Raw genomic sequence first — 25,689 nt, forward strand, 5'->3', positions numbered from 1 at the left:
TAAATGTGATTAATTAAATGTAATTAATTAATTGTTTATTAATTAAATGTGATTAATTATTTGATGTATCAATGTATTAATGGTTGCAAATGTATTAATTTTGTTTGTTTCAAATGTATCAGGCTCCTAGGAAGTTTTGTCATAAGAAGTTCCATCCATAAGGGACTTTGGTCATCCCAATTCTTGATGCCTTGGTAGGGCTGTGGCAACAAGAGTCTTTTGCTTTCCTAGCCTGTTCCTGGGAGTGAATATTTTATTTCACTTGGAACAGGGAAGATAGGATCTTTGGGACTGCATCTTCACTGAAGAGGCTGTTGGACTGAGTCACTTAGACTCAATACAGCATTGGAAACTCTAATTGTCCATGGCCAGAAGTTAGATCCTTTAAAGCATACTTCTAAGTTAAAAAAAATTTTAGAGAATTCTTATTTCACACAGTTGATAGAAGGATCAAATTTCAAAGACACATAATAGTGTCACTGGTAGCCTTAAAAATTCTCTTGACTAAATTACAGAGTAAAAATCTGACCTAAAGGAAAGTTAAAGTCTTTTTTTTCCATAAGCTCAAACCACTTGTTTTAGATTCCCTGAGGAAATATAAATAAAAGCCACTCTACCTTGTCATTAAATAGTCAAAATTCTATGCTTTCACTGTTGTGACCTGATTTTCATTTACAGTCAGGAAAACAGCCTCCTTTTTTGTTTGTTTGTTTGTTTCTTGAGACAGAGTCTCACTCTCTCACTAGGCTGGAGTGCAGTGGCACGATCTTGGCTCAGTGCAACCTCCGCCTCCCAGGTTCAAGCGATTCTTCTGCCTCAGCCTCCTGAGTAGCTGGGACCACAGGTGCCCGCCACTATGCCCAGCTAATTTTTTGTAGTTTTAGAAGAGACGGGTTTTCACCGTGTTAGCCAGGGTGGTCTCAATCTCCTGACCTCGTGATCTACCCGCCTCAGCCTCCCAAAGTGTTGGGATTACAGGCATTAGCCACCGTGCACGGCCAAAATCACCAAATTTTCAAATAAAAAATTACAAAGACATTGTCCTTATTATTATCATTTATTTCAATGAAATTAATTTTTTTCCTGCTGATCTGTGCTGACAATTTCATGAAGGTTTCATCTTGTTTGTTAAAGTTTTGGAAGTCCATAGCCAGTTTAGTGGTATGATCTTAATCTTATCAGAAACTTGTATTCAAGGGTCCTTGTCAGCATCTTCTCCATAAATCTTTTTGATACAGAATCAATTTTGGACTGTATCTGATTGCAGTGCTTTGAGGGAAAATCAAACCAACTGTAAATGACAAAGATTTAAAATGTCTTTGGTTAAAACACTTATGAGATTTCATTATGATAAAGACACAGCTCAAATAGAAATGTAATTACTTCTTTGGCATGGGACATTATAACTAACTTCTGTGGAATATGACATTATGACTATTATGATAACATATTCAATTTATAGGAATCCCATGTAATTTTTGGAATACTCACATCAGTATCATACCAATAAATGTAACTTAGAGAAGGTTAACATCACTTACCACTTATCATTTGCAAATGTTTTTCATATAATTTGATATATCAAATAAGGTTTCCTTTTCATGTAGCTCCTGTTTCTTTCTTTTTCTTTTTCTTTTTTTTTTTAGACGGAGTCTCACTCTGTCGCCAGGCTGCAGTGCAGTGGCATGAACTTGGCTCACTGCAACCTCCGCTTCCTGGGTTCAAGTGATTCTCCTGACTCAGCATCCCAAGTAGCTAGGACTATAGACACATGCCACTATGCCCAGGTAATTTTTGTATTTTTAGTAGAGACAGGTTTCACTATGTTGGCCAGGATGATCTCAATCTCTTGACCTCGTGATCTGCCCATCTCGGCCTCCCAAAATGTTGGGATTACAGGAGTGAGCCACCGCGCCCAGCCAACTTTTGTTTCATAACTGGATTACTGAGTTCTTGATGTAGCCCATTAAAAAGTAGGGTCAACAAAGTATAGGCTTATGTATGTTGAAAATGTTTTCTAGGTAATTCCAATACTCCTTGCTAAATACCATTGATTTTGTTCTAAGTTCTACCTATAAGAACAGCCGGTCCTCCATCCTGGTTACATGTTAGTAGCATCTGGGAAGACTTAAAAATTACCAACGCCTGGGTTCCACTCCAGACCATTAAATCACAAGTTATGGGTGGGGTTTGAGCATTCATTTTTAAAAAATGTTTCCCAATGATTCCAATTTGTAGCTGTATTTCCCCTCAGATTTCTCTGATCTTGTGGCCTTCACTTTTTTTTTTTTTTTTACTTTGGTATTACGATTATTTTTCAGGTCTTATCTCCTGTCTTAGAATTTATGTCCCTTGGGGTAGAGACCTTGCATCCTTTATTTCTGTATCTTTCATGAACACATATATTGGTCATCAGGAAAAGATTCTCAGTCACATGTAGGTTGCATTCTGAATCTCAAGTTCGCACATTAATGCTAGAGTCTTTGTTCTCCATGAGGTCGGAGGTTGCTTGTGATGAAGGTTGTGGGTAAGTCCAGAGTACAGATGGTGGAGGGGAGATGACCTTGTTTTTAGGCACAGCAGTGGAATTGAGAAATCTATGTGTATATGATATGTTGGAGGGGCAAGGATGTATAGAAAGACAGATCTAATTAGGATGGAGAAATTATACTGGAGAATAGAGGTAATGAAAGTAACAAGAATTAGTAAAGAGAAAAGATGAAATTATATCAAATAGTAGACCTTGAGATTCTTGAGTAGGTGAGGTAACTAGATATTAGGAAGGTAATGAGGAAGTCATATGCAAGGAAGATTTCAAAAACTAGAGACAGGAAGTCAAGCAGGACTTCTAGTAGTTGTTGCGATCTATGAGAATGGAGAAAATGACTCAAGTAAGAGATGTTAAAAAGGATCAAGAGGGTTTCATAATGCATGGAATCTGGGAAACAAATGAACAGAGGCTGGGGATAATTTTGTCTGAGACACAGTGGAGTACAGAAAGTATGAAGACCAGGGAAGAAGAGACCTGCAGAATTTAGTGCTGAGAAACAGAAGTTTAGTGGGAGGAGGTTGAGATTCAGTCCTAGACACAGGCAAAAAGGGTCCAGTCTTCCTGAAATACAGAAATGACATCACGGCTGCTATATTGGATTAATTAAATGAAGACATCCTATTCCTGGAGGAGCTGTCATGGAAAGAAAAGAAAAGAAGGAATGAAGGTGATGTTCTTTTACATGGGGGAGCCTCAGGAACAAGCATGTATCATGAGGTACTGTATAATTGTTTCTTCAAGGACTACATTATTTCTGTTGGAAAATTGATGGGAGATGATTATATTCTTGCAGTTTTTTGTTTTTTCCCCCTCTCACCATGTTTCTAGGTTGGTGATCAGTCCTCTGTCAATTCTGTACTGCCCTGAGATATTTTGGAAGGCTTTTGGATGTGAGAAAGCCTGATTGCTATTTTCTATGTCATTAGAACTTGCCACCTTTGCACCTTTTCATGGTTGCATCTTTTTCTCAGTGTCTCTGTTGTGGCAGCCATGAATGAGACTGTCAGGTCTCCATGGCAGGGACTTGATTGACAGAACGCCTAGGTCAGTGTATTTCAAATTCACCACCTCCTTTGCACAGAAAGCTTCTTTCCTACAGGCTCCCAGCAAGGGTGTGAAAGCAAGCCTAGTTCTCTGAGGCTCTCTTTAACTCTAAGGGGTGACTGGTTGGAGGATTCCCCATCAGCCTTGCAAAAACTCTTAGAGCTGCATTGGTATCTAAAACTTCTTTCTCTTTCTTTTTCACAGGAATCAGCTCTGCATAGTGCTCTGTGGGTTATCCCATACTACCTTCATGCCTGCCCCACATTCCCTCACAGGTGTCTTCCCTGATAAATTATCTTGTATGTCTAATCCCATTTTGGATGCATCTCAGTTGGTAAAAATTCACATACCAGGCTTGATTCTTTGCAGTTGGCTTTTTTTCTTTCTCTCCCACAAGTAGTCAGTAACCATGTCCTAGTGTTTTATGTGTTACCTCTTTTTCCATATATATGGAAAAAGGTAGGTACTGTTGAGGGGCACTTCCTATGGGCCAGGCCCTGTGCTAAATACTTTCCCTGTATCTCATTTAATCCACACAATAACCCTGTCAGGTAGACATTATTTCCATTTTGCCAATGAAAAAACAGAAGCTTTGAGTGGTGTAGAATCTTTCCTGGTGTCATATGGCTAGTGACAGGTGGATCTGAGCTTTGATTCTAGGACTCTTTGACCTCAAGGTTAATGATGATGGTAGTAATATAGTAGCTGACATTGGTTCCTCTGTGTGTGGGATCTTGTTTCATTGACCTCATGAAACCTTTAAAAGAATGGTATGAAGAAAGCACACTCATTGAAATTTTCAGGTGAGGAATCAGAGGTTTAGAGAAGTTGAGTCTTGTGCAAGAAATTTATAACTGTAAACTCTTACATTAAAAAAGAAGAAAGATCTCAGGTCAACGTCCTACTTTAATACTTCAGGATATGAAAGAAGAACAAACTAAACCCAAGCACAGTGAATGAGGGAAATAATAAGGATTAGAGTGGATAGAAATAAAATGGAGAATGGAAAAAGAATACAGGAAATTAATGAAACCAAAAGTTGATTTTTCAAAATAAAATCAATAAAATTGACAGCCATTAACCCGATTGACTAAGAAAAAAAGAGAAAAGTTTAAAATTAGTAAAATCAGAAATGAAAATGTACTCTGAGTATGGTGGGTTTTGTTTTAATCCTAGCACTTTCGGAGATCACAGCAGAAGGATTTCTTGAGACCAGGGGTTTGGACCAGCATAGGTAACCTGGGGAGACCCTGTCTCTACAAAAAAATTAAAAACCAATTAGCTGGGCATGGTGACATGCACCTGTAGTCCTGGCATCTTGGGAGGCTGAAGAAGGAGAATTGCTTGAGCCCAGGAGTTTGAGGCTGCAGTGAGCCATAATCACACCACTGTATTCCATCCTGCGCTGGCCTATAGAGTGATAGCCTTTCTCTCTCTCTTCAAAAAAAAAAAAAAAAAAAAAAGAAAAGAAAAGAAAAAAAGAAAGAAAAATGAAGTGATTACTACCAATTCTAATAAAATAATGATTATGAAAGTACTATAAATAATTGTATGCCAATAAATTGAATAACCTAGATGAAATAGACAAACTCCTAGAAACACACAAAAATATGAATAAAACTATAATCAGTAATAAGATTGAATCAATAAAAGCATTTGATGAAATTCAATATTTTTTCATAGTAAAAACATTCTAAGAATTGAAGAAAACCACCTCAACATAAAGGCAATATGTGAAAAACCCAATGCTAACATCATACTCAACAGAGAAAGACTGAAAGCTTTCCCTCTATGAGCAGGAACAAGACATGGATGCCTGCTTTTGACACTTCTATTCAACATAGTATTGAAAGGTCTAGTCAGAAAAATTAGGCAAGAATTTAAAAAAAGACATTCCAATTGGAAGGAAGGAGTAAAATTATTTCTGTTTACAGATAACTTGAACTTATAAGTAGAAAATCCTAAATATGGAACAAAGCTATTAGAATTGATAAATAAATTCAGTAATGTTGCACAATACAAAATCAACATTCAAACATCAGTTGTATTTCAATACACTAACCATGAACAATCTGAAGGGAAATTAAGAAAAAAAATTTCAATTTATATTAACATCAAAAAGAATAAAATATTTAGGAATAAGTTTAACCAAAGAGGTGAAATCATTATACCTGAAATCTACAAAATATTGCTGAAAGAAGTGAAGGATGTCATCAATAAATTGAAAGACATTTTGTTTTCATGAATTGGAAGACTCAATATTGTTAGGAGGACAGTGCTGCCAAAGTGAGCTGCAGATTCAATACAATTCCTATCAGAATCTCCTTGACATTTTTGCAGAAAAAGAAAAATCGGTCCTAAAATTTATAGTGAATCTCATGACTCTAAATAGACACACAGCTTTGAAGAGGAAGAATGAAGCTGGAGGACTCACACTTCCTGATTTCAGCATTTACTTCAAAGCCCCAGTAATCAGTACAGTGTTGTACTGGCATAAAGGAGGACATAGAAATTACTGAAATATAATAGCCCAGAAAGAAATGCTTGCATATATGGCCAAATGATTTTCATCGAGTGTGCCAAGATCGTTCAATGGGGAAAGGACAGTATTCTTACCAAATGATATTGGGAAAGCTGGATATCCAAGGGCAAGAAGAGTGGAATCTTTACCTAACACCATGTACAAAAATTAACCCACAATATATCAAAGATCTAAATGTAACAGCAAAAACTATACAACTCTTAGAAGAAAAGCTTCATGATACTGGATTTCACAGTGATTTCTTGGTTGTAACAACAAAAGCATAGGCAACAAATAAAATGGATAAATTGGACTTCACAAAAATCAAAACCTTATATATAGCGAAGAACATTATCAAGAAAGTAAAAAGGCAACCCATGAAATGATAAAAATATTTGCAAGTTACATGTGTGATAAGAAATTAATTTCCAGAATACATGAAAAGCTACAAGTCAACAACAGCAAACATCCAAAAACCCAATTAAAAAATCAACAAAGGATTAAAATAGAGTTTTCTCCAAGGAAGATATACAAATATCCAATAAGCCAATGCAAAGTTCCTCAGCATCACGAATACTTAGAGATATGCATATCAAAACCACAGTGTTACACCACCTCACACACTTTAGGATGGCTTTGATAAACAACAACAATGACAGCCACACAAAACTACAGGTGTTTTCAAGTAGATGGAAAAATTGGAGCTCTGGTGCATTGCTGATGGGAATGGGAAATGTTATAGCCACTGTAAAAAGTGATGTGGCTGTTTCTCAAAAAATTATACAATAAATTATCATTTGATCCAGCAATTCCACTTCTGGACATACTCTCCATAGAATTGAAAGAAATTTGAACAAATATTAGTACACTGATGTTCAGAGAAGCATTATTCACACTAGCCAAAAAATGGAAACAACTGAAAAGTCCATTGAAAGATAAGAGGGGAGGCAAATGAGGGGTATCTACAATTGAAATATTATTCAAACTTAACAAGGAATAAAATTCCAATACATCGTGCAAAATGGATGAACCTTGATGATACTAAGCTAATTGAAATAAGCCTGACACAAAAGGATAATTATTATATAATTCCATTTATAAAAGATAGTTAGAATAGCCGGTTACATAGAGACAGAAAGTAGAATGGTGGATGCTAAGGGTTAGGGGGAGAAGGAGTGAGAGTTACTCTTTATTGGGTACAGAGGTTTAATATGGTAAGAGTAAAAAGTTCTGGAAATGGATAGTGTGATGGTTACACAACACTAAATTGCACACTTAGAAATAGTTAATTGTAAGTCTTATATTAGATATATATAAAGTATCTGGTAGTCTTACCCTCTGTATAATTATACACTTTTTGGCACTGCGCCTTTCCTGCGATGCAGAGACCCAGGGGTGAATCTCCCTATTTCTCCAGCTCTGCATCAATCACTGTGCTCCATGCTGTGTCCCACGTGCTGTGCCCACAGCCTCATACAGCCAGTGACTTCAGAGCCAGGATGAAGTTCAGGAGTCTGTCCTCAGGCTCCCTCTCTTCTTATTTCCCTACAGCCTGGCCCAGGGGAGGCTTGGCTTCAACTGGCAGCTCGATTTAGCCAAATTCAGGACAGGCCACCAGGGCTCTTTCTCCACAAATGCTGGTCTCACCCCAGGTGGAGTCAGGCAGGGCCAGTCACCAGAGGAGCCTGGAGCAAAGCAGGAAGCAGAGTCAGAGCTGCTCCTCCCTCACCCAAGGAGCTTCCTCCTCTCGTTTGGGGGAAAAGTGTGAGCTTGTTTCAAAGCCTCAGATGTTCCTTGTAGCTCACGGAAAAGGTACAAGAAAACAAAGACGTGGCAGAAGGGGATGTGTTGGTGACAGCGAGAAGCAACTTGATCTTAAGGACTCTCCTTCTTGTCCCTCTGTGACGCCTCTTCTTCCACATAGGGCTCAGGGCTGATAAAACCCCCTCCCTACCTTTCTCAGGCCAGACACAAGGTCAGCCATGAGAAAACAGAAAAACAGGAGAAGAGAGTCTGTAGAGTCAAATTGGGAGGGGTCAAGAGGAGAATTTGGGATTTGCTTGTGCCCATGGGACACAGGCAGGCAATAAAAATGCTTTCCTGACTCTTCTCTGAAAGCCAGAAAGACTAAACCTAAAACCCTATTGCCAAGGATGCTGGGATCCACTTACCAGAGACTTTGATTGTCATGGATTTGGAGCTTTCCTTGCCAGTGGCCGGGTTACGAACAGAGCAAACATAGAGCCCGTTATGCTTCTTAGTAATTTGGGGGATAGAGAGCTTTTGTCCTGATAGCTGAAACTTCCCATTAGTTGTCCAAGAATACTGTGCCGGTTGGTTAGAGTCCGCGAAGCAGGACAAGTCGAGGTTTTCTCCTGAACGGTAATAGGTGAAAGAAGGGTAAATTCTGGGGAGGTCTGGACCATCTGGAGCAAAGAGAATAAAGTCAGAGGTGATGTCATGCAAGGGAAGGGGATGTTCCTGGTATCTTGAAGGGACACAGTGAACCTCTGAGCCAAAACACATCCTGAAGTCCCAGGCAAACCCCCTCTATGTTCACTGAGCCGAAGCCTGAGGTATTCCCCTGTTTCTCCCATCACAAGCTGTGGGCCCCAAGTCTCCCATGACAAGAGCATCCCCTCCCTTTATATTCTTGGATAAGGCTGTGCCTACCTAGGTTTTCCCAGGGCAGGGAGTCGTGGCCATCTCGGATGTCCAGAAGAAAAGGTGTCTATACTTGGACTGGAGAGAGACTGAGAGGCCTGGCCTCTGGTCGTTTGGATTTAAGCTGGTGTCCTGGCCCACAGAGGAACAAAAGATACTCACAGAGGACATTCAGGGTGACTGGGTCACTGTGCATGCCACCATCTTGGTCCCATGTTTCACATTGATAGGGTCCTGTTTCATTTCTCGTGACACTGGGTAGAATAAGGATCCTGTTTTCAATGGGTCACTTTACCCTGGGACTGACCGGGAGGCTCTGACCATTTAGCCACCACATGTAGGTGTAGTTCTCACTCTTAGATTCACAGGTGAAGGCTAAGACATCCTTATTCTCCCTGGGGTTTAAGTTTTTGATGGTGATGTAGGGCTTGGGCAGCTTCGCTGTGTGGATAGCAGAGAGAAGATTGTCCTGTGTGGCACCTTTGATTCCTCCACAGGCATCCTTCAATCAGAGTTGGCATCTCCCACCTCTCAGCCCACCCGAGTCCTTGAAAGCCAATAGCTGATGTGTGTGTTACAAGACAGATGCATGATGATCTAAGGGCTCAAAGACTGTGAGGCCACCTGCTCTGTCTTAGGGAAGCACAGACTTTCTTAATTGTCAGTTGAGCAGCACTGTTGGGTCATGGACAGACACGTCAGTGGGAGTCACAGCCCCTGCTTCCCCTCCCAGTCCCTCCCTAATCAGTTGACTGGCTGGCTCACCTTGGGTTCCTTATCTGGAATGTGCAACTGCTGGGCACCTTCCAAATTCCATCCTACTTTGCCACCTAGATGTGATTTCTCTGCAGCTTCCATTTCCAAGGACATTCTAGAGATGAGTAATAATGGGGCTTCCCATTGTCCTGAAACCCTGAAGATACTGAGGAGCCTTGCCTGGTACTGAATGTTTCAGCATTAATAACACAGGAGAGACTAGAGTCAAGCCTGGAGGTCAGTTCAGTCATCAGGCAGTGGAGGCACAAGGTGGGGAAGTTTTTTGCAGGTGTTTCTTGATGACTTACTTGAACCAGTAGACATCTAAAGATAGAGCAGAGTGCAAGGAATGATCTAGAAAGAGTGAAGGGGACAGGCAAGAACTGGTGTCTTTGGAGCAGAACCATGTTCCCTGTCCTGGGTTTTTTAAGTTTCCTCTCCTTCTGCAGAGGGGAGTTGAGGACCATGTGGAACTTTCCAGAAATACATGTGGACATTTGCAAATGCAGAACTGATTGGTGGAAAGGATGGGAATGAACTACTGGAAATCCGGTCGTCATGGACCATGTGTGTTTGATGGATATGAGACAAATTTGGAGAGAAGTTTTGGAAATATTTTCTTTCACTAGACATTCTACTCACTGATTCCATGGGTTTGACTACTCTAGGGACCACTTGTAAGTGGATTTCAGAGTGAATATGAGAAGAGACTGCTGGTTGCCAGGAGCTGGGAGTGGGGAGAATCAGAAGTTGTTCATGGGTGTGCAGTTTCAGTTATGAAAGATTGGGAAGTTCTAGAGATCTGCTGTAGAGCTTGAAGCCTATAGTTCGCACAGATTGAGTAATTCTTATGCATAAGACTTAGGACAAAAAGTGTTTTGGATTTCTGACATTTTTTGATTCTGAAATATTTTTTATAAACTTGCTGGTTTAGCATCCCAAATCTGAAAGATTCAAAATCTAAATTGCCCCAGTGAGCACTTCTTTTCAGCATCAGATTAGTGGGCAAAACTGGGAGGTGATAAAGGTGACAAGCCAAATATATTCTTGCCCTTTTTTTTTTTTCTCTCACCACGTTTTTAGCTTGGTGATTAGTTTTTGGTCAATTCCATACTTGCCATGCTGCACTTGTATATTTTTGAATGCTTTGGGATGTGAGAAAGGCTGATTGCTGTCTTCTATGTCATGAGAACTTGAAATATTTTCATGGTTGCATCTTTTTCTCAGTGTTTGTGTTGTGGCAGACATTAATAAGAGCCTGTCAGGTCAGATTTAAGACAGAGTTTTCTAATTCTGCAAAAAAAGTTTCTGGGTTTCTGGTAGGGGTTGCATTGAATCTGCAACTCACTTTAGGTAGTATTGTCCTTCTAACAGTATTGATTCTTCCAATCCATGAAAATGAAGTGTCTTTCCATATGTTGATATTGTCTTTAATTTCTTTCAGCAATGTTTTGTAGTTTTCAGGGTATAATCATTTGAACTTTTTGGTTAAACTTACTCCAAAATATTTTATTCCTTTTGAGGTTAATGTGAATTGAAATTCTTTCCTTAATTTCCTTTCAGATTGTTCATTGTTAGTGTATAGTCTAAAGAATATCTAGAAAGAGTGAAGGGGACAGGCAAAAGCTGGTGGTTTTGGAGCAGAAACATATTCCCTGTCCTGGGTTTTGACCTTCCCTCTCCCTTTGCAGAGGGCAGGCGGATCTTCCCTGATAGCTAGATAGACTTCACTGGAAAACATATTGCCAATGCTCCAGGGATCCACTTACCAGAGATTATGATCCTCTTGATTATGAGATTTGTTCCATCAGTGGCTGAGTTATGTATGAGACAGACATAGACCCCTCTATATGTTTTAGTGATTTGGGGGATAAAGAACACTTGTGCTGATTTCTGGAACTTCCCATCAATCAGCCAAGAATGCTCTGCCAGTGGGTGAGAGTCTGTGAGGCAGGAGAGCTTGGGGACTTCCCCTGTATGGTAACAGATGTATGAGGAAGAAATGGTGGTGGCATGCAGGCCATGTGGAGCAAAGAGAATAAAGTCACAGGTGATATTGTCAGAGGGAAGGGAAAATCCTGGTCTATGTAAGGGCCACAGTGACCCTGTGAGCCAAGTCACAACACTGAAGTCCCAGCCACATCCCCTCTGTGTTCACTGATCTGGAGCCTGAGACATTCACCTGTTTCTCCCATCGGAAGCTGTGGACCCGGAGTTTCCCATGACAGGAGCAGCCTCTTTTCTCCTATTGTGGATCAAGCCTAGGCCTACTCTGTTTTGCCTGGGGTAGAAAGCCATGGCCAGCTTTGATGTCCAGGGGTAAAGGTCTCTGTACTTGGACCTGAGAAGGACTGAGAGGCCTGGCCTCTGGCCATGTGTATTTGGGATGGCAGCCTGGCTCACAGAGGAACAGAGGATAGTCATGGAGGAGATTCAGGGTGAATGGGTCACTGCGGCTGGCACTCACTGGGTTCCATATTTCACATTCATAGGGTCCTGCAATAGCCTTTGTGACACCAAGTAGAAAGGGTCCTGTTGGTTTCTGATAGCTGCAACCTGTGAGTCATAGGGAGTCTCTGACCATTCATCCATCACAGGTAGCTTCCGGCCGGAGTCTCAGGATCACAGGTTAAGCTCACAGCCTCCATGGCCTCCCTGGGGTTTAAGTTGCTGCTGGAGATGGAGGGCTTGGGAGTCTCCACTGTGCAGAAAACAGAGAGAAGACTGTCCCGTGTGGCACCTTTGACTCCTCCAAAGCATTTTTTAATCAGAGTTGGTATTTCCCACCTCTCATCCCACCCAAGTCCTTAAAAGCCCATGGCAGGTGTGTGTGTTTCAAGACAGATACATGGCAATCTGAGGACTCAGAGATTGTGAGGCTGCCTGCTTTATGTAGGGGAAGCATAGACTTACTCAACAGTGAATTGAGCAGCAGCATTGAGTCATGGAAAGACACTGGAGCAGCAGTCACAGCCCCTGGTGTCTCTCTACGTCCCTCTGTCTCCAACTGCCTGCCTGGCCCACCTTGTGGTCCTCACTTGGAGCATGGAGTGCTGGAATCTTCTTAGTTTCAGTCTTTGCCCCCCAAGGTATGTTTTCTCTGCAGCTTCCCTTTCCAAGGACATCCTAGAGATGGATGATGGAACTTCCCATTGTCCTTAAACCCTTTGGGTGCTGGAAAGTCTGGCCTGGAAACAAAAGCCAAAATTGACAAATGGGATCTAATTAAACTAAAGAGCTTCTGCACAGCAAAGGAAACTACCATCAGAGTGAACAGGCAACCTACAAAATGGGAGAAAATTTTCACAACCTACTCATCTGACAAAGGGCTAATATCCAGAATCTACAATGAACTCCAACAAATTTACAAGAAAAAAACAAACAACCCCATCAAAAAGTGGGCGAAGGACATGAACAGACACTTCTCAAAAGAAGACATTTATGCAGCCAAAAAACACATGAAAAAATGCTCACCATCACTGGCCATCAGAGAAATGCAAATCAAAACCACAATGACATACCATCTCACACCAGTTAGAATGGCAATCATTAAAAAGTCAGGAAACAACAGGTGCTGGAGAGGATGTGGAGAAATAGGAACACTTTTACACTGCTGGTGGGACTGTAAACTAGTTCAACCGTTGTGGAAGTCAGTGTGGCGATTCCTCAGGGATCTAGAACTAGAAATTCCATTTGACCCAGCCATCCCATTACTGGGTATATACCCAAAGGACTATAAATCATGCTGTTATAAAGACACATGCACACGTATGTTTATTGCAGCATTATTCACAATAGCAAAGACTTGGAACCAACCCAAATGTCCAACAATGATAGACTGGATTAAGAAAATGTGGCACATATACACCATGGAATACTATACAGCCATAAAAAATGATAAGTTCATGTCCTTTGTAGGGACATGGATGAAATTGGAAATCATCATTCTCGGTAAACTATCGCAAGAACAAAAAACCAAACACCGCATATTCTCACTCATAGGTGGGAATTGAACAGTGAGAACACATGGACACAGGAAGGGGAACATCACACTTCGGGGACGGTTGTGGGGTGGGGGGAGGGGGGAGGGATAGCATTGGGAGATATACCTAATGCTAGATGACGAGTTGGTGGGTGCAGCGCACCAGCATGGCACATGTATACATATGTAACTTACCTGCCCGTTGCGCACATGTACCATAGAGTCTAAAGTATAATAATAATAATAGTAATAATAATAAAAAAAGAAAAAAAAAAAGAAAGTCTGGCCTGGGACTGGGTACTTCAGCAGAAATAACACAGGGGAGACCAGAGTCAAGCCTGGATGTCAGTTCAGTCATCAGGCAGTGGAGTCACAAAGTGGCGCAGTTTTCCCAGGTGTGTCATAGTGACTGACTTGAGTCAGTGTCGTCTAAAGATAGAGCAGAGTGCAAGGAATGATGTAAAAAGAGTGAAGGGGACAGGCAAGAGCTGATATCTTTGGGCCAAGTCTATGTTCCCTGTTCTGGGTCCATGATGCTCCCTTCCCCCTGTAGAGGGCAGGTGAGGACCATGTGGATCTTTCTAGAAATACATGTGGATGTTTGCAAATGCAGAACTGACTGGTGGAAAGGGTGAACATGAGCTGATGATGGAAGTCTGGCCCTCGTGGACCATATGTTTTTGTTGGATAGTAGACCAATATTTGAGAAGAAGTCTTGCAGATACTTTCTCTCATTAGACATTCTACTCTCTGATTCTGAGTTTGACTACTCTATATACCTCATATCAGTGGATTCCATAGTGAATCAGAGAGTGGAATAATAGTTTCCAGGTGCTGGGATCAGGTTAATAGGGCATTGTTCCGTGGGTGTGCGGTTTCAGTTATGCAGGATGAGGAGGTTCTGGAGCTCTCCTGTACAGCCTCATGCCTATAATTCATACAGATAAAGTGCTCCTTATGCAGAAAGCTTAAAACAAAGTGTTTTGGATTTCTAACTTTTCTTTTGTTTTGTTTTGGAATATTTGCAGTATATGTATTGGTTTAGCATCCCAAATCTGAAAAATTTAAAATCCAAAATGCACCAGCGAGCACTTCTTTTTAGCATCGCATCAGTGGTCAGAAGTGTTGAGTTTTGGAGCATTTCAGATTTTGGATTTCTGGATTTGGGATGCTCAATGTGTAATACTGTAATTTTCCCATAAAATGTTGTCAGGAGATTAGACCTCATGTTGTGTTCTGACTCTAGTAACAACAAAAAATTTGGAGGAAACATGAAAATGTTTTCATAAGTGGAAATTTTTACTGATGGTCCAAACATCTAAGATCAATTGCTGGTAGTACTATTTCTCTTGAGACCAAAATAAGGTTTAGGTGTGCCATGAATTCCAGCAGGATCACATGCTCAAAGAAATACGCCAAAGGTGATTTGAAATTAGCAACTCCCTAAGTAGAGAGAGTCCCGTTAGAAGGACAGAACTGACCAGTGCGTCAGTTACATAAAGGGAGGAATGATGCCAAATTAAAGAAGTGATGTGTGTTATGTTAGGAAACATAGAAAGGACTCCCTGCTTCTAATTTCTGTGCAGAGTTAGGAAAAATGGGAAGGACTCCACAACAGGTACGTGAAATGCTTTCTTCATTTTCTCTTAAGCTCAAAAAAACCACTAAAGTTTAAGTTTGTGTGAATTAGGAAGAGTCTAAATGAGATGCCAATGGCTCGTGTGTCTCCCTACACGAAGAACTCCAACTTACGAAAATGGCATCATCATGAGGAAACAGTTGTATGTGGCACAGGCAGTAAAACCATCAGATAGCAACCCACCTGGCCACCTCCAACTGGTCCCCAAAACCACCAACATTCCTATTACGTGTATGTGACAGCCTTTGTAGTTATCCACAACTACAAAATTTAAAAACTGCTATTGTCAAAACAAAATATTAAATATGAAGTTGAATATGTTGTTCCACTTTTTTTCCCTCACTCTTTTTGAACTTTCCTGTTTCAGTTTTGGAAGTTTCTATTGACACACCTTCAAGCTAGGGATTCCTTCCTCAGCTCTGTTCAGTCTACCAGTAAGCATCAAAAGCATTCTTCATTTCTCTAACAGCATTTTTTTTTCTGTGACAGAGTCTCGCTCTGTCACCCAGGCTGGAGTGCAGTGGCATGATCTCAGCTCACTGCAAGCTCCACCTCCCAGGTTCATGCCATTCTCCTGCCTCGGCCTCCCAAGTAGCTGGGACTACAGGCACCCGCCACCACGCCCGGCTAATTTTTTGTATTTTTAGTAGAGACGGGCTTTCACTGTGTTAGCCAGGATGGTCTCCATGTCCTGACCTTTTGCCTGCTTCAGCCTCCCAAAGTCCTGGGATTATAGGCATGAGCCACTGTGCCCAGCAGTCTCTGAGGGATTTTAATGAGTTGTTGACTTTTGAGTTTGTTCAGCTTTTTACTTAGTGTTAGAACCAAGTGACAAATTTCAAGCTTGTTATATGCCTGACAGGAAGCCAGAAGTCTCTAGGAAGTGACTGGAGAATATGAGCTCCATAGCAGTTTGAGGATGGAGTCACGATTGAAATGGTTGAAATGAGTCCATGGGCTTTGGGGAGTACAGGCCTGTCCAGCCTCTGACACCCTGGTGAGTCAGTGCAGAGATTACAACAGTGACAGCAAACTAGCATGGCTGACTCCATCTGACATCTAGTCTCAGGCTGGCTGTCCTCACTCATTCCTGGGCATAGGCCAGGCTAACCTTGGGAGGAATTTAGTTTATGGTTTAACTTTGAAGCAAGAATGATAATAGTTCCTCCATAAAACTAACACCCTTACTTTGCCCAGGGACTGCCTTTGTCAAACTAGTGAAAGACCATGAGATTAAGATTATAGGAGGGAACTGAATTCTGCTCAAATATAGGCACAGTTTCTATAATCCCTGACTGCTCCAATGTCATTTGGCCAGAGTTTACAAAATTTGTAACTAATTGCTCCTATAGATAACATCACTATTGTAGAAAGTGAGATTGGTCTTTTGAGATGTTTGTCATTCTTTTGCATGCTGGCACCCGGCTGACCTCATCCATACCTATGACTAATGGCTCAGCCAGTCATGTGGTCCCTACCTAGAGGCGGATTCAAGCACAAACAGATAATTTCCCTCTGCCCGCATGATTCCATCACCAAATAATCAGCAGTACTCATTTTTTAGTCCTGTGCCCCTGAAACTATCCTTGAAAATCTCTAACCCCTGATCCACTGGGGAGGCTGATTTGAGTGATAATAAACCTCCGTCCTCCTGTTTGGCAGACTTGGAGTCATTAAAATCTTTCTTTACTACAAATCACCATTTCAATAATTTTTTTTTTTTTTTTTTTTTTTTTTTTTTTTTTTTTTTTTTTTTTTTTTTGTGCAGGAAGCCAGAAGAACTTGTCTGGCAATGATAAGAGTGGATAGAAGAACTGCCTATACCTGTCCTATGGTCTTGTCCACAGGTCAGCCTCACAAAGGGAAAGAGCCCTGGATGGGAATACAGTGGAAGCTCATTCTCTTAGTGACCTGGGGACATTGGCTCAAGAGGAAGCCTGATCTCCCCTTTGTGTTGGTGTGACTCTGGTTCAGTGACTGTGCCTCCCTGTGCCTCAGTTTTCTCTCAATCCAGTAAGCTAAATGGCAAATGGACTGTGGCTTTTCATGCTCTCTGTGAACAAATTTTAAATTATTCACAGTCACCTGACCTAATGCTTGGCACAGTGGAGGTGTTCACACAAACAACATTTATTATTAATTTGCTTCCATGAGAAAGCACCTTTAGGGCAGATCCTTGTGGACAAGCTGCTACCAGGTACATCTTCTCTCTTCTGTTTCTGCTTCTGGGGACATTAGACTTTCTATGGACTGTCCTAAGCCTCCCAAGGCAGTTGGCTGATGGCCCACAAAGCTTGTCTTTCTGTCCTCTCCACTCTGAGTCTCAGGTGAAGAAAGCTCTGTCTTTGCCCAGATGAGGCTCTGAGGGCTGAGCCCTGGCTAGTGAACAGCTCCAGGAGACACAGTCCTCAGACAGCTGGTAAATCCTTGGTCCCAGTAAGCCCTGCCCAAGAAGCCACAACCAAGCCCTGGCACAGGCTCCTCAGCTTAACTGGAGCAAGGATTTAGGGACAGGGTCTGGGGTTGTGGCTTCTAGGGCTGAGCTTCTCTGAGGGTATCTCAGGGGACCCCTTAGGCCAAGCCCTACTCAGTTCTCCAGGGTCTTTCTCAGGGTCAAATTTATGAAGAGGGCATGAGGTGCTTGGCTGAGATTGATCTCCTCCTTCTGAGTCCCCCCATCAGACTGTCCTTCCTCTGCAGCAAATGTCTGCAGGGTCTGGATGCGGGAAAGGAATTCTGATCTGTTGAAATTTGTCTCCTCTGTGTGTGTCCTGCACTAAATGTCCAAACTCCAGCATGGGACATAATGCAGAGAGTGACGCAGGCAGAGTCCAGGCCTGACAATCCTGTGTGTGTGAAGTAGAAATGATGCCTGCCCCCCAACACCCAGGGATCATGTGGAATCACTCATGGTATAAGGTGAAGGTGAAATGTCCAGTTACTCCTCTAGTCCTATCACCTCGCTTTATGATGTGTAAGGTATGGTATCCTGTGTCCTCCCCGGTGACATTCTGGATCAGCAGGGATGCATTGGAATACACTGTTTCTTGTCCACTGTATGCAGGCCCATATATATTTATTTGACTGTCTACTGCATATGATGTTATGTAATGCTAGAGGTCCGTCATTTGCCCTTTGTACCAGATGTAGCCAGCAAGATTCTGGGGCAAATTGTGGACAAGTAGAAGAACATCCTTCCCCTCAGAAACTTTGGGTGGCTGGGCTTCAATGGTCACTTAGGCAGTGATTGGCAGGTTCCAGAAGTTTAAAAGTGATGCTAGGAGGTGGACAGAGCATCAGTCAATATTGAGACCTATGTATTGTGGTGAAAAGATGGGGCCCTGGGTCCTGAGAAGGTCTCTTCAATCCTCAGCCTTGAACAGACATGGAAACAGACACACAAAAGGGGCACGTGTGCTTGTGTGTCTATGTGTGTGTGTCCTACTGTCCTACTAGGTTAAGGTCAGCAACATGACCCCCATTCCTTCAACACTTCTGACACTGGCATTTTTCTGTTTAGAATCCTCTTCCCCAGAGGTCCGCATGGCCTCCTTCACACTGCCCTCAGGTCCTGCTCACATCAGGGCATCCTTAGACTTCTCTCCTGACACCTCCTTCAGAGACCCTGGGTCTTCCCTTTCTGATCTTTCCCTGCTCTGCTCCCTCCAGAGTTCTTGTCAACACCTGACTTCACATTCTAGATCTCTTTGCATGTCTGTCTTCCTCCCCATGACAGCGTGAGCTCCGTGAGGACAGGGACTTTAGGATCTTGGTTACACCCTAGTGCCTGGAACAGGCTGCAGACTCCTGTAGATGTGAGAGTTCTCAGGGCCCTCCACGCCCTGGGTGTTTTTTTTCCCCCCAATTGTTGAGGTTTTTTGCTGAGGACAGTGTTTCATGTCCTGCTTATACTTTTATTTGAAGTGTCATCTGATATAGTTATTATTTTCATTGTTCAAAATGTGGTGGCCAGTGATGATTAATCAGGAAAAGAAAACAGTTAAGATTTTCCTACCTCTCACCAATTCCGGTTCAATGTGACTTTCCTGTTTTGACCCCTGTCCCTCTCTGGTGTATCTTCCCCTATCCAGACACCAACAGAGCCTGCTTTCCTTTTTTTCTTTTTTCTTTTTTTTTTTTGAGACGGAGTCTCGTACTGCCACCCAGGCTGGCATGCAGTGGTGCTATCTCGGCTCGCTGCAACTTCTGCCTCCCAGGTTCATGAGATTCTCCTGCTTCAGCCTCCCGAGTAGCTAGGATTACAGGAGCACACCACCATACCTGGTTAATTTTTTGTATTTTTAGTAGAAACAGGGCTTCACTGTGTTGGGCGGACTGACCTTGAACTCCTGATCTCGTGATCCACCCACCTCAGCCTCCCAAAGTGCTGGCTTCTTTTATTTTTTAGAACCCCATCCTCTCCAGGAGACCCCATCCAGTCACTCTGCTTCCTCCTCCTGTCCTCTCCCAGGAAGTTCTCTCCTCACCTGTGAGCAGGAGCCCCTTCCATGTGATGTGCTTTGTGCAAGGAGGGGCTGAGAGGGGCCCCATGGTCTCTGCTGCTTGCGTGTTCTCCTCTGTGGAGATGAGCCTAGGATCAAGAAACTTCCCGAGCATGGCTGTACGCTGCGCTGTCCTTCCTCCTTCTGTGCTGAGCCTCTTCCCGGGGCAGGAGCACTTCTCAGGCTCATGGGTGGGGTCAGGCCCAGGACACCTCTCTGTCCCCTCCTCGCTCAGTCCTGCCTTTTTCTCCCTCCTTCTGTTTTTCCTTTTGTCTGTGTTTCAGCTCCCTGGGAACTGTGGAGACCTCTGCCTTTTTCAGCCGTGATTCTTTCACCAAACCTCAACACACATTTTGTGCAGACACACACACACAGAAGAGACACACACAGACCCACACAGTCACACACATACCCTGAAGGTTGGGCAAGCACAGTCCTGGGCCTCAGCCTCCTGCTGTCCCCATGGCTCTGGGTCGGGGCACACATTCATGCCTTTTGCCCTCTTTCATCCCCATCTGACTCTCCCCTTCAGTGCAGGAGGCTGGAGCTGCACCAGGTCCCTGTCACAGTGACGCCCCATTGTGCTGTGTGTGAGCTGTGTGTTGCCTGGTGAGAGGGACCCTTCCTTTCTCTAATCGTGTCTAGCTTGGCTGCAGCTTCCAAGGATGGACATTCAGGACCTGGGTGTCCCAGAGGAAACTGTCCTTCCTGGAGGTGTGCAGGGTGAATCTCTCATGCCTCTTGCGAGGAGAGGCCTGTGCTGGTTGCTCAGTGGGGTCTGTGAGTCCCATAGTCAAAGGGAAAGTTCTCAGTCACTCTATGGCTCCCTGGGATCTGGCGGCTGAGCTGGAGCTCAGGGTTTCTCATGTTCTTCCTGACCATCTTTGATGTCCTCTCTTCTGTGCTCAGCTGATTGTCCTGTGGTCACCACACCTTCCCCGTGGTGGTGCAGGAGGAAGTGGGGAGTTACCCAGGAACCCCGCGTGACATGGCTCATTGAGACGCAGGATAGGAAGCCTGGGATGGAGCAGGGTTCAGAGCTGGAGAGATTCATCCCGACTTACTCCGTGGCCATGATGGGCTCAGCCCTCCATGTGCTGAGATACCCAGGGGTCTGTCCTGAGGGTTTTGACCTGGCCAAGCTGCTCTCTGTAGAGGAGGAACAGGCAGTGGCCAGAGATCCTGTCTGTAGGGACGTTGCTTACAAGTGAGAGGGCGGGTGGGGGTGAGTTGTGTTCTGGGAGCAAAGAGCAATAACACCCCCTTCTCCCCGCAAGCACACAAGAGAGGTCTGTCTTCCCAAGGGACAGCTGGGGGTAGGTGGCCATATCCCGGATGGTGCCTGTGTGTGACCATCACACGCACTCTGAGCCCCCCAGAGTGCAGCGGGCAGGCAGGTCACAGGGTGCCTGGCTGATTCCCGGGGAGGCTATGGGCCCTCAGGCAGCCGCTGTTCTGTGTCAGCGCTAGGCTTGGCCTGGGATGCCCCAGAGAACAGGACAGATGGAGCAGGGGTGGGCATTTAGGGAGCAGTGACAGAAAGAGTTGATGAGGATGGAGGGAGGTCATGAGGGGAAAGAGCCAAGTGTGGCGTCGCGTGCACCAGCGCTGCCATGGGAGATGCCTTTAACTGGGCCCAAGGAAGGAGCAGGTGTGTGGAGCAGGAGCTACCTGCAGAAGGAGTGGTGTTAGGTTGGCTGCCACCAGGTCAGGGAGGAGCTGACAGACTCCGTGTGGGGAGCATGGAGGGTGCTGAGGTTTTGGGCCGAAGTGACCCTGGTGAGGATGGTACCTGCTGGGCTATGAGTTCCGCTGATTGAGGTTGGCATCCCCTGGGAAGGCTCCAGGCTGGGAGGGACTCTGTCGTCCACTGGTGGACAGGGAGGGAAGCGTGAACGGCAGCAATCCCAGGCCAGGCTGCATGTTTTATTCCACATGGATCTGCACATTTCACACGAGGTCACACATATGTTATGTTACAGCTCCATCACCTTCCAGCCCCGTGAGTCCCAGTCTCTGTGGCTCTATGTTCACTGTCCTCCCTCTTTCACAATCAGATGTCCCAAATGCAGATTTTTGTCACCTTCTATGAGTTTGTGTTTGTGTGCTCTAGGCGGCACTGTGTATACCCTGGGGGCAGTGATGTCTGGGGCTGAGCACTGCACGTGGGCTTGGGAGAAGAAGAGGGAGCAGCAGGGTGGGAAGATCAATGTCAGGGGGGCAGGGAGAAGTCATTTTCATTTTCTCACCCTCAGGGACCAGAACCCAGGATTCTGACTCCAGGGCACAGTACCACACCCTGCTGGTGTCCCTGGATGTCATGATGCTCATAGTGTCATGTTGCCTTGGCGTTCATTTTTTAAGGTGTTATGTTTATTTGCCTCAAATCAGAGGCCGGGCTTGGTCACCATGGCAGTTTTCAATACTGTATCTGGTTCAAGTGGCTCCAGTTTGTGGCCAGAGATAAAATCTTAGAGGCATCTCTTCTGCTTGGTTTGCTGGGTTCCCCTCTCTCCAGTTGCTTTCTTTTAACTGATAATTCTGACATTTGACCTCACATTTAAAGTGACCACCTCTCAGTCACAGCGTGAGCTCCTGGTCCCAGGGTTTGCTCCTTGCTTTCAACACATCCATTAAAGCTCCCTGCTGGAAACCTGTCAGATAACACCCTGCACTTAATAAAGCCATTCACTTATAGGTCACTTCTCTCCTCCCTGCCTGGGCTCACTGACTTCTGTGTGTGTGTTCTCCAGGTATGCCAATTGCTCCCTAGTGTCTGTAAGTAGTAAAAATACTTACACTTTCCCATTGTGGTTGTATCGCTGTGGCCTCACATGCCATCCAGGGCCTGACATTGAGGCTGCCCTATGGGACCTGTGCTGGCTGAGCCCCTGCTGGAGCTCTTGTTTTGGGGCCTCTGGTTCTGCTGGGGATAGGAGCTTCCAGCTGACTTGATTGAAAACTGATGCCTTGCATTGAAAACACTGGTTCAGATGATGTATTTATGGGGTTCAGCTGCCATAACACACACCTTAGCCTGGATGGATTATATAATAGAAGTCTATTTTTCACAGTTCTGTGAATAATGTGCTATTGTAACCACTTTAAAATGCACAATCAAGTGAAATTAACCACATACACAGTGTTAAATTACCATCATCACCATTTTTCCTAGAAAATTTTTATCATTTTAAACTGAAACTTTGTATCTTTTAAACAATAACTCCCTGTATGTTCCACCCTAGACATTGATCATCTCTACTCTGTCTCTATGAATTTGCCTATTCTTGATGTTTCATATAAACGGAATTATACAATTATGTTATTTTGTTCTGACGTATTTCACTTAACATAATGTTTCCAAAGTCCATGCATGTTCCAGTGGGTGTCAGAGCTTCATTCTTCTTTATGGCAGATTAACATTCTGTTGTATGTTTCAACATATTTATGTATTCATGTGTTGATGAGCACTTGGATTGTTTTCATATTTTATCTTTTGTGAATAATGCTGCAATCAACATTCCCATGCAGGTACCTGTCTGAGTCCCTGGATTTAATTCTTTGGGTATATACCTAGGAATGGATGTTGTTTCAAATGAGAATTCTGTGATTAGCTTTTTGAGGAACAGCAAAACTGTTTCTCCTAGTGGTTGTACCTTTTTATATTCTCACCAGCAATGTATGAGGATCCCAAACTCTACATAATGCTGCTACTTGTTATTTAACATTTTAAAAGAATGGTAGCCAGTTTTGTAGGTGTGATGTGGTGTCTCATTGCAGCTTTGACTTTGTATTTTCCTGCTGACTATTGATGTTGAGTATCTTTTCATGTCCTTCTTGACTATTTGTATATCTTCTTTGAAGAAATGTCTATTTGAGTCTTTTGCCCATTTGTAAATTGGATAGTTTGTACTTTTGTTATTGAGTTGTAGCTACTTCTTGATATTATCTGTACATGAAAACTGCCTATATGTGGTTTGCAAATATTTTCTCTCATTCTGTGTCTATTAATTATTTTCTTGATAATTTCCTTGGATGCACAAAAGGCTCACATCTTGATAAAGTGCCATTTATCTTTTTTTCTGGTTTCTGATGGTTTTGTATCATATCTAAGTATCCTTTGCATATTTGAGGTCATCAATATTTACCTCTGTCTATTTTAAGACATTTTTATGGTTATAGGTCTCATATTTAACTCACTGATCAATTTTTTAGAGAATTGTTTGATATGGTGGGAGGTAGAGTTATCTAAATTCACTGTTTTGCATGTGGTTATCTAGTTGTTTCTGCAGTATTATTAGAAAGGAGAATTGTTCCTCCATTAAATTGTCTTGACACCTCCTTCAAAGAGTAATTGACCATAAGTGTGAGGGTTTATTTCTAGACTCTCAATTCTGTCCCATATTTCTTTATGTCTATTCTTTTGCCAGCAGCTCCTGTTTTAATCATTGTACTCCTTTGTGAGTTTTCAAATAAGAAAGTTGAAGTCCTACAATTTCTTCCAGCAAGATTGTTTTGGCTATTCAGCGGTAATTTTTTGAAAGGTGGGAAGCCCAATGTTTCACGATTGGGAAAGCCTTTTCTGTCTTCTCCAGGGGAAACTTGGGAGAACATTTTAAGAAACTTTATCTAAGTAGGTAAACCGTCACCACTTTATTTGCTGAAGTGCTATGTTAAAGTGTGCATTGCCTCTTGTGGAAGAATAGTGAGACCCTGGAAGCACTTGCCCACGTGGTGAGAGACAGTGAATTCCACGAAGAGGGGAAAAGAGAACATTGTTTTGGGATACAGTTGTTGGGGAGTTGTATACATCTCTAATTCTTTATGTCTCTGTTCAGTGGGTGTAGGGACCTGCCCCACAGGGTCGGTGGGTTTTTCTCCCTGTGTGCGGAGATGAGAGATTGTAGAAATAAAGACACAAGACAAAGAGATAAAAGAAAAGACAACTGGGTCCCGGGGACTGCTACCACCAAGACGCGGAGACCGGGAGTGGCCCCGAATGCCAGGCTGCACTGATATTTATTGGATACAAGACAAAGGGGCAGGATAAGGAGTGTGAGCCATCTCCAATGATAGGTAAGACCAGATGGTCACGTGTCCACTGGACAGGGGGCCCTTCCCTACACGGGAGCTGAGGCAGAGAGAGAGAGGACAAAGAGAGAGAGAGCTTACACCGTTATTTCTGCTTATTAGAGACGTTTAGTACTTTCACTAATTTACTGCTGCTAACTAAACGGCAGAGCCAGTTGTACAGGATGGAAGATGAAAACAGACTAGGAGTGTGACCACTGAAGCACGGCATCACAGAGAGATGGTTAGGCCACCGGATAACTGCAGGTGGACCTGATTAATGTCAGGCTCTCCACAAGAGGTGGAGGAGAAGAGTCTTCTCTAAACCCCCCCGGGGAAATAGCGGGTTTTTTCCTTGACGCTGAGGCTACCACTAGACCACGGTCCGCTTGGCAACGGGTGTCTTCCCAGACCCTGGCATTACCAGTGGACCAAGGAGCCCTCTAGTGGCCCTGTCTGGGCATAACAGAAGGCTCGCACTCTTGTCTTCTGGTCACTTCTCACTATGTCTCCCCAGTTCCTATCTCTGTATGGCCTGGCTTTTCCTAGGTTATGATTATATAGCTAGGATTATTATAATATTGGAATAAAGAGTAATTGCTGCCAACTAAAGATTAATGCTATTCACATATAATCATATTTAAAATCTATATCTGGTATAACTATTCTTCTTTTATATTTTATTATACTGGAACAGCTCATGCCCTCGGTCTCTTGCCTCAGCACCTGGGTGGCTTGCCGCCCACAAGTGGGCATCTCCATTGGACACAGTAGGTTTTGAAATCCTTGTTTATCCTCTGGGGTCTGGGTCTTGGCTTACCTGTTAGCTGCAGCTGAAAGAGGTATCTGCTAAGGCAATGAAACCTGTGGGAAGAAGAAGGGTTCAGCAGAGTGAAAGTAGCTGGGGCTCAGAGAAGACGGGAAAGTCTGACTCTTAGAAACTGTGGGTCAGCAGATGGA

At 43.3% G+C, this 25,689-nt stretch overlaps 1 pseudogene; it reads left to right on the plus strand.

Annotated features, from left to right (window-relative positions):
* LOC129019891 (small ribosomal subunit protein eS10-like) overlaps positions 1-12,918 on the plus strand; it is a 482,677-nt pseudogene extending 469,759 nt beyond the window's left edge.
* Positions 12,919-25,689: the final 12,771 nt, after the last annotated feature.

Source organism: Pongo pygmaeus, chromosome 20, assembly GCF_028885625.2.
Source record: "Pongo pygmaeus isolate AG05252 chromosome 20, NHGRI_mPonPyg2-v2.0_pri, whole genome shotgun sequence".
NCBI lineage: Eukaryota > Metazoa > Chordata > Mammalia > Primates > Hominidae > Pongo > Pongo pygmaeus.